Source organism: Cebidichthys violaceus, unplaced genomic scaffold, assembly GCF_023349555.1.
Source record: "Cebidichthys violaceus isolate CVI_PGR_0920_01 unplaced genomic scaffold, fCebVio1.0.p SCAF_6, whole genome shotgun sequence".
Classification (NCBI taxonomy): Eukaryota; Metazoa; Chordata; class Actinopteri; order Perciformes; family Stichaeidae; genus Cebidichthys; species Cebidichthys violaceus.
Window position 1 is genome coordinate 3,466,732 of NW_027176816.1, and position 8,034 is coordinate 3,474,765.

The window sequence follows — 8,034 nt, forward strand, 5'->3', positions numbered from 1 at the left end:
TCTACTAGGCTCCCATCAGAACAGAAACTGAGACCACTGCCACTTCCTCTGTGATTTTCATCAGTCACTGAAACTTCAACACTTTTTAAGTTTGTACGTCTTTCAATTAAAAGTACAGAGATCTTTGTCTCATTAAAGCCTCCCGTCAAAATAAAAATTTTAAGTTTCAATTTGTATGTCTCTGTCTCCTCAAAATGACTGACAGAATGCTTCTAAAACGCACTAACTGAAACAGAAAACATTTATAAGAATTCATAAGGATCACATTGATTGACAAAATGTTGGAAAATTGGGATATAAAAATAACAAAAAAATTGAAAAATGAACTCCAATATATATATGATAAATATTTTCCAGTTATAACTTGAGCTTAAGGCTAGTTATATAGTTATTCAACACATTTACAAATTGTTTTCCAAATCCCTTTTAATGTCAACTATAGATCATATGCATTTTTTGCATCGATAAATATTACAGCAGACGATCAAATTGTATTGAATTGGAAACAGAAAATACTATATGTAGCAATCTACTGACATTTCCTGCTGCTAATTTTTGCAAATTAGATTCTTGCGCGCGCAAATCAAACAGCCACATGCGTATTTTACTTTGTCGAGCGCTTTTACATCACTCCGCGAGCAAAATTCCCACTTGTGTGAGCGAAATTCCCTCCCTCCCGTGCAAGCGAGGGATAGGGACTTTCGCTCGCTCACGAAACGTTACTCTGCTCGCTCGCGAGCAGTTTTTCTTTTTGACAGTAGGTGGGCGGACCCAGTCTCCGTTGTATCTCTACATCTAATTGGTTACAATCCTCGTCTTTGGATAGACCGGATACCACTGTGACACAGACTCAGATTTTCAGCGATTGTCAGATTGCACTACCCGTGCAGTAATAATGTACATCTTACTGCATGGGTACTTTTACCTTCTGCACTTAATAAAGTACATTTTGCTGATAATAACATACTTGACTAAGGTTTTGAATGCAGTATTTACTCGTAATGGATTGTTTCATCAGTATTAGTGCGTTTACTGCAGTGAAGTATCTGAATACTTTTTCATCCACTAATTACTTGTCAGTGATTAAAGTTGGGCAAACAGTTAATATACAAACAGTGGTCCCTAATCTTGGCTACAGATCCTTGAGCGGGTCCAAATTGTTGCTCATATTATATACAACTACATTATATCTCTGTAAACAAACCAGTATGATTAAATATGATAACATCATGTTTTAATCAATTAAGATCAAAGAGCTTCTTTGAGCTGTTTGTCACAAGAGGTTTGACTATCAAACACACATTGTCTGTAATAGAATGATGAGTGAATTTAAATCAATCTGAGCAACTTGACTCCATTTACAAGAGAAACACATTTTTAATTATTGTATTTCAAAATGCTATTATCATAATTTGTATTTCATCAGCCTCTACAGTCTGAAAAGTTAAAAAAACCTGTGAGACAAATGTAGAACATTCTGAGTAGTGGAGTAATGTTTTAGTGGCGGATTGAAAACCACTTCTAACAGACAGTGTCACAGTAATATTCGGTCTATCCAAAGATGAGGATTGTAACCAATTAGATGTAGAGATACAACGGAGACTGGGTGCGCCCACTTACTGTCAAAAAGAAAAACTGCTCGCGAGCGAGCAGAGTAAAGTTACGCATGCGGATGTGATGTAAAAGCGCCCGACAAAGAAAAACACGCGCGCAGAAATCAAAAAGCTGCGCGTGTGGATCTCATTTGCGCTCTCGGATTTTGACAGTGATTTGCCTTCATAGACCCCTTTCACATTGTCAAATTGTTTGCATATTGTCATTTGATACATAATTATTAGTGCTGGGAAACAATTACAATTTTGAATCGTGATTAATTGCATGCTTTTTTTGCATTGATACATATCGATTGTTATGCACAAAATTCAATAATGAATTCAAAAGTAGTGTATTGCGCACTTGTACTTCATGATTACCGACATGCGGGAGGAGGCGAGGGCCCGTTCATCGCTGCTCGCAGCTTTAATTATTATTATTATATGTACATTACCAAGTGTTAGCTCACTGGCCTTGTTGGAAAGGTCAGATATGATCCATGGACATGAAAAAAACATTCATTTTGGACCCATCAAAGTTTTTAAAAATTGTTTTTCATGATCATAACTATTAAGAAAAAAGCGATGCCTTTATTACTATTATTACTTTAATTTTTTTATCTGCACTTTTCTCAAACTTTATGCATTTGTTATTGAAAAAAGATGCATCTATATGAAAATCAATATTAATATTAATATATTTCCCTTCTTTCTGTTTTCAAATATTAATTTGCATTCCCTTGGATTGCAGTTGTTTGAAAGGTGCTGTGACATTAAATTAACCTTCTTGCCTTAAGTCACTTTAGACTCGTATTAAACCAGCAAAATGTTGCATAAAGAAATGTTCAGGTGTTTTTAATTGAATTGTTGTCTTTAGATGACCAACATGTAACTCCAGACTACAGACACTATATTTGGACCAACATGTTTAACGTTAAATCAGTTGAGCCAACTTACTGTATATTTTCAAGCAGTGATTGTCCCTGAATTCATACATCAACATTTTTTTTTAAACATGACAGTAGTACAACTTAGAATTAGATAGAACAAACCGACTTACAAGCATGACATCATTTTTAGGAATTTATGAGAATTTATGCTCTGTGAGGGAAGACCTCTCCTCCTTCCATTGCATCTGTCCATTTCTCAGCTCCTGCTCAGCCTTAGCAAGTGTGGCCTTCGTTTCTGCTCTCTCTTTGGTCATCTGGGCTTGATGAAGGGCATTGGCTTTCTTCAGAGTCTCCTTTGCTTTGAGCTCCTGATATTCAGAGCTTCCTTCATCCGCTCCAAATGGACGTGCTATTCCTTGATAGTGGATGCCTGCTCGCTCTGAGCTTTTAGCAGCTTCGTCCTGGTCTCTTCCAGCTGGGATTTCAGAAGCTCAGTCTCCATGGATGGAGTTTGGACTTGTTTTGCCTGAGCTTCACGCAGCTGGCCTTTCAGGCCACATATCCGCTTCTGCTCATCTCCTTCTTTGTATTCCTGGATAGCATTAAGGAAATGCTGGAGACAGTCTTCATCGATTTCCAGGAGGCCCCTGTCCTCAGTTTGAGTTTCGATTAACGAAAAAAGTCTCCTGGGAACATGCTCTGAAATTAACAGGAAGTCGGCCATTTTGATTTTTGTGTTAATTTTCCCTTGATTTCTAGTCGCTATACTTTAACAAACTCCTCCTAGGGACTTTGTCAGATCCACTTCAAATTTGGTCAGTACAATCTAAAGACCTATGCAATAATAATTAAAAGTTGCTAAAAGCTTTACGTTTGATGGAATGGCGTAGCCGCGGCATGGTGGCTATTTTACGTGATTCACCATTAAACAAGCTGATGTAACTCAACTGGACTTTCTTAAATCTGTCCCAAATTTGCCATGCTTGATAACAGTCATTGTCTGAGGATGTCTACAAGTCAATTTTCACTCAGTCGTAGTGCCACCTACAGGCAACAGGAAGTCAGCGTTATGTGACAGACGGAATCCGATTTACTTGACATTTACATGATGTGGTCTGCACTTGATGTAGAGCAACATAAAGCAAGTTTGCACGTGTTTGTCTTGCGCCACAAAGTGGATGCAGGAATTGGTGGAATATTTGCACTACATAATTTCCAGCATCGCTGAGTCCAGCAGGAAAAATACGTTAAACTCCGGGACATGATGTCCAATGGTCAAAGACATTCGCGGCTGCGTCTGCCGGCGTGCCACCAATACCCCCCAGACGCGGGAAGGTGCGAGGGCCTGTACATCGCTGCAGCTTTAATTTTTAATTTTTTTTTTAAAGTGTTTTTGTTTGTAATATGTATAATAAGCATATCATTTAGTTATCACTACTGATAATTTAACAAACATAAAAATATGTCGTAGCTAGGTTTGCAAGTGCAAATTTCAGATTGCATCTATTACACACCTGCTGAGGTGACATAAGTTGCTCGTGTTACCACCAGCGGCAACAAACTCGCAAAATGTCGGATTTTTTAAAACCAAAACACTTCCAAACAGCAGACACAGCTCCTCTCTTGGGCACAGCCAATTGGTGCATCTCCGGTCTCTCTTTGTTCCTCCTGCATCGCTCTTTTCTGTTCTAACGGAGCCTCTCCCAGCTGTTAGCAGACTGTTGTGCTAACGGGCTAGCTAGCGAGCTGTACTCAGCATGCTGTTCGGTGGTGAAATTTTATAAATGTGCAATTATTAGTGTTACAAATTGTTTATGTGTCACAAACTGTTGTGTGCCGTGGTGTTGCCCTGTTAAAGAGCGTTAGTTGTGGGTTATTAATTGTTATGTTATAAAGTTATAACCATAATTTAGGGGTCCCTCTCACTACATAAGTAGCTCCAACCGTAACACTATTCGCGGCAAACAATATATTTTGCTTCCTGTTGAAGAGTGACAGCAGTTGTTTCGGCTTGAAACAATTTGAAGTTGAATTTTTCATATACCGTATGACGGTATATGAAAAATTCATATCATACGGGAAATTAAAACCGGTATACCGGTCCAGCCCTAGGCTGTTGTATGTGTCCAGATTGTAAAGCCCTCTGAGGCTGATTTGTGATTTTGGGCTATACAAAAATAAATTGAATTCAATTGAATTGAATAATTAGCATACACATATTGATCATAATAATGTTTAAAAAGCACACAAACTGTGGTAGATGTGTCACGTTATTCTGTGACAAATTCACTTCAGCAAGATGGAAAATGTGTTTCGAAATAGCAATACTAGAGAGAGATTGAAAACACTGGAAAGAGACATTGATTGAAAGGAGAAGCAATAGATTTAGCAGAAGGAAAAGAGTTGAAATTAGTGAGGGCAGCTGATGAATCTACTCTCAGGCTCCTGATATTGTGATTGGCATTTCAATCTGTCAAAACAGAGTGACAGCTCACACCAAACCGCTGGCTGATTACGTCTGCTGAAATACGTCACTCTCTCGGCGTGAATGGATGGACACACACACACACACACACACACCCTGTTTGCTCAAAGGCACAACTGTATTCACATCATTTACACTTCCACCCACAAACTGACAGTTTTGTCCACATGTCAGCGTCCATACATGCTTGAAGGCACACATTTTGACCTGAAGACAAAATGTCATGCATGGACACACACATTTGCTGACTTAAACATGCTTGAAAGCACACACACAGACCCACTGTTTCAACAGGCGACGATTAATCCAGTGTGAAGTACAGCCAAGGTCGAACCTGTTTGTGGAACAGAATAAATTAGCATTTCATAATGATTTGTCTTTCTCTGACTTTCCTCCTCCTGCACCTCTTGCTCTTCCTCACCGGAATTTTGACTGATTAATTATGTCAATTCAATTTGTGGTGAGACATAATACAGAAGGGTAGCATTGTTGTGGACATTGCTGTTTTTCCTCCATCCCCTTCCTCCATCATTTGTTCCTCCCCATCTTTACCTCTCTCATCCCTCCTCTTTTCAGGGAGAAAGACAGCAAATGTGGAATACAAAGAAGCTCTTTGTATTCCACATTTGCTGTCTTTCTCCTTACCCCTTTCTACTGAGTAGAGCTGTCATTCCTTCTTGATAAAAGGGTTTTAATATATTGTCATTTACTTGAATTATAATGTCAAATTCCTTGCCCTTTCACTTTCAACTCCTTCGTTCCCTAAATCCTTTCCCCTATCAGCATTTTTTTTCTTCCACCCACATGTTCCCTCTCTCATTTCGACACATCTCTCCATTTGCCCCGACTAACCTTTCCCTCATTCTGTTTTCTTTATATTAAACTCTTCTATTCTTTTCCCCCTCTTCCAAACCTTTACAAACTCTCTCTTTTTACTCTTTATCTTCATCAATGTCTTCATTTTCCCATTCTTTGTCTCCCTGTCGCTTCTATCTGTCTCCTCCTCCCTCTGCTTTTCGTTTTTCCTCTGTCCATCTCTCTGTTTCATGTGCAAAATCCATTCTTATCTCTTCTTTAACCCCACTCTACACTGCTTCTGCACCTCTTCTTCTTCTTTCGGTCTTCCTCACTCCCTTCATCCCTGCTTCTGCTCTCCCATGTGATATATCACTCCATAACTAATCCTTTAGTGATGGATTAAGACCCCGTTTCACTGCCCGGGATGTTCATCACAAGGGGTGTGTGTAAGAGAAAGAGAGAGAGAGAGAGAGTGTGTGTGAGTGTGACAGACAGAGATGGAAATATAGAGCTGCTTAAAAAGATATTAAAAAAGCACTCAGGAACAGAACAAATATATGAAACATTTATCTGTATGCATGTGTGTAGATGTTATGTGTCAAAAATGATAAGTGCTAATAACTTTAGTCAGTCTAACAGTGTATTGGGGAGAATAAAGGAAAGTGTTATTAGACTAATAACCGTGAATGTCTAGACCAAGATCTGTAGCAGTAGATTTTTTTCTATCACAAGCATTTAGTCTGATGGAAGCTGGAGATAATTGGTACAGTTAGTGGCTGATGAAAGTCTTTTTCAATGTCTGAAATTTTCAAATAAAATGCTTCCAACTCAATGCACCCAATTACATGAATCAAAGCAATCTAAAATAAAAAAGCTTAGTTACAACACTTAAAAACACAGTTATACTCTGGCCCAGGAGCAGAATCATGTTTTGGCCAGTACATTAAGAAAGTCAGATGTTGAATTGAAGTTAATCGAGTAACATTTTCACAATGCCTCCAGTGGTGGATCCTCTCCACAGGATGAGAACCAGTCAGAACTGATGGAATGTGTAACTGGTGAAGAAGAGAACCCAACTGCAGAAACATAAAGACCCCATTTACATTGAATCACTCTATACGTCTCCGGCAGATCGCATAGGATGTAACCTTAACTCTCCTGTCAGTGCAGATCAAAAAACTCCCTCCTGCTCGTCACCTGACCTATCACCCACCTGCTTCCCACAACAAATCATAAAACACATTGACAAAATCACAAAACACCACAACAAATGAACACTAAGTTAGGAAATAAGATAAGTCTTATAGTTAGGGCTGGCTCAGGCTTGCCTTGGTCCAGTTCCAAGATATGCTGCTATAGGCCTAGACTGCCGGGGGACTTCCTAGGATACACTGAGCTCCTCTCTCCTATTCTCTCTCCTTCTGTATGAATTCATGTCCCATTAATACACATTACTAACGTTGCTTCTTCCCCGGAGTCGTTGTGCTTTCTCGCCTTGCAGGTTTCCATGGATTGTGGTTATAGGTGGACCGTGGTCATACCTCCTGCCGTTGCCCTGCTGACACCCACTGCTACTACCATTATCATTAGTCACATGACTTTTACTATTACCGATGCCATTACTGCTTTTAGTATCATTCTTATTCTATTATATGCATTTCTGCTGTTATTGTTAGTAGTCATTTTCCCATCATTATTCTGCTTAGTACTCTCATTATATGAAGAATGTATGTCATATGCATTGAATGTGTTGCAACTCTTTTATGTTTATGTTTTGTACACATGACATCTATTGCTCTTCTGTCCATCCTGGGAGAGGGATCCCTCCTCTGTTGCTCTCCCTAAGGTCTCTTCCTCTTTTTTCTTCTCCCTCTTCAAGGTTTTTCCTGTTCTGATGTGAGGTTCCTGGCACAGAGGATGTCGCATGTGTACAGATTGTAAAGCCCTTCGAGGCAAATTGAATTGAGTTGAACTGAGTTGCCATGCATCATCTTCTCTCTTTCTTTTTTACTCAGTCTCCCCATCTTATCCCACATATTTTCCTCTCCCAAAGCTGAGCTTTGATTGACCCTCTCAGGGAAGAAACTAATCGCATATAGACTATACAGGGGTGAACTAGCTGACCACTGGCCACTGTTTAACATATTGTGACTGCACAGGAGCCATTGTCAGATGATGTCTATCTGGGGATGAATGGCATTGAATGACAAGCAGTCCATTCTTTAAACGAGGGGTCTTCAACGTTTTTCAGGCCGAGGACCCCCAAACT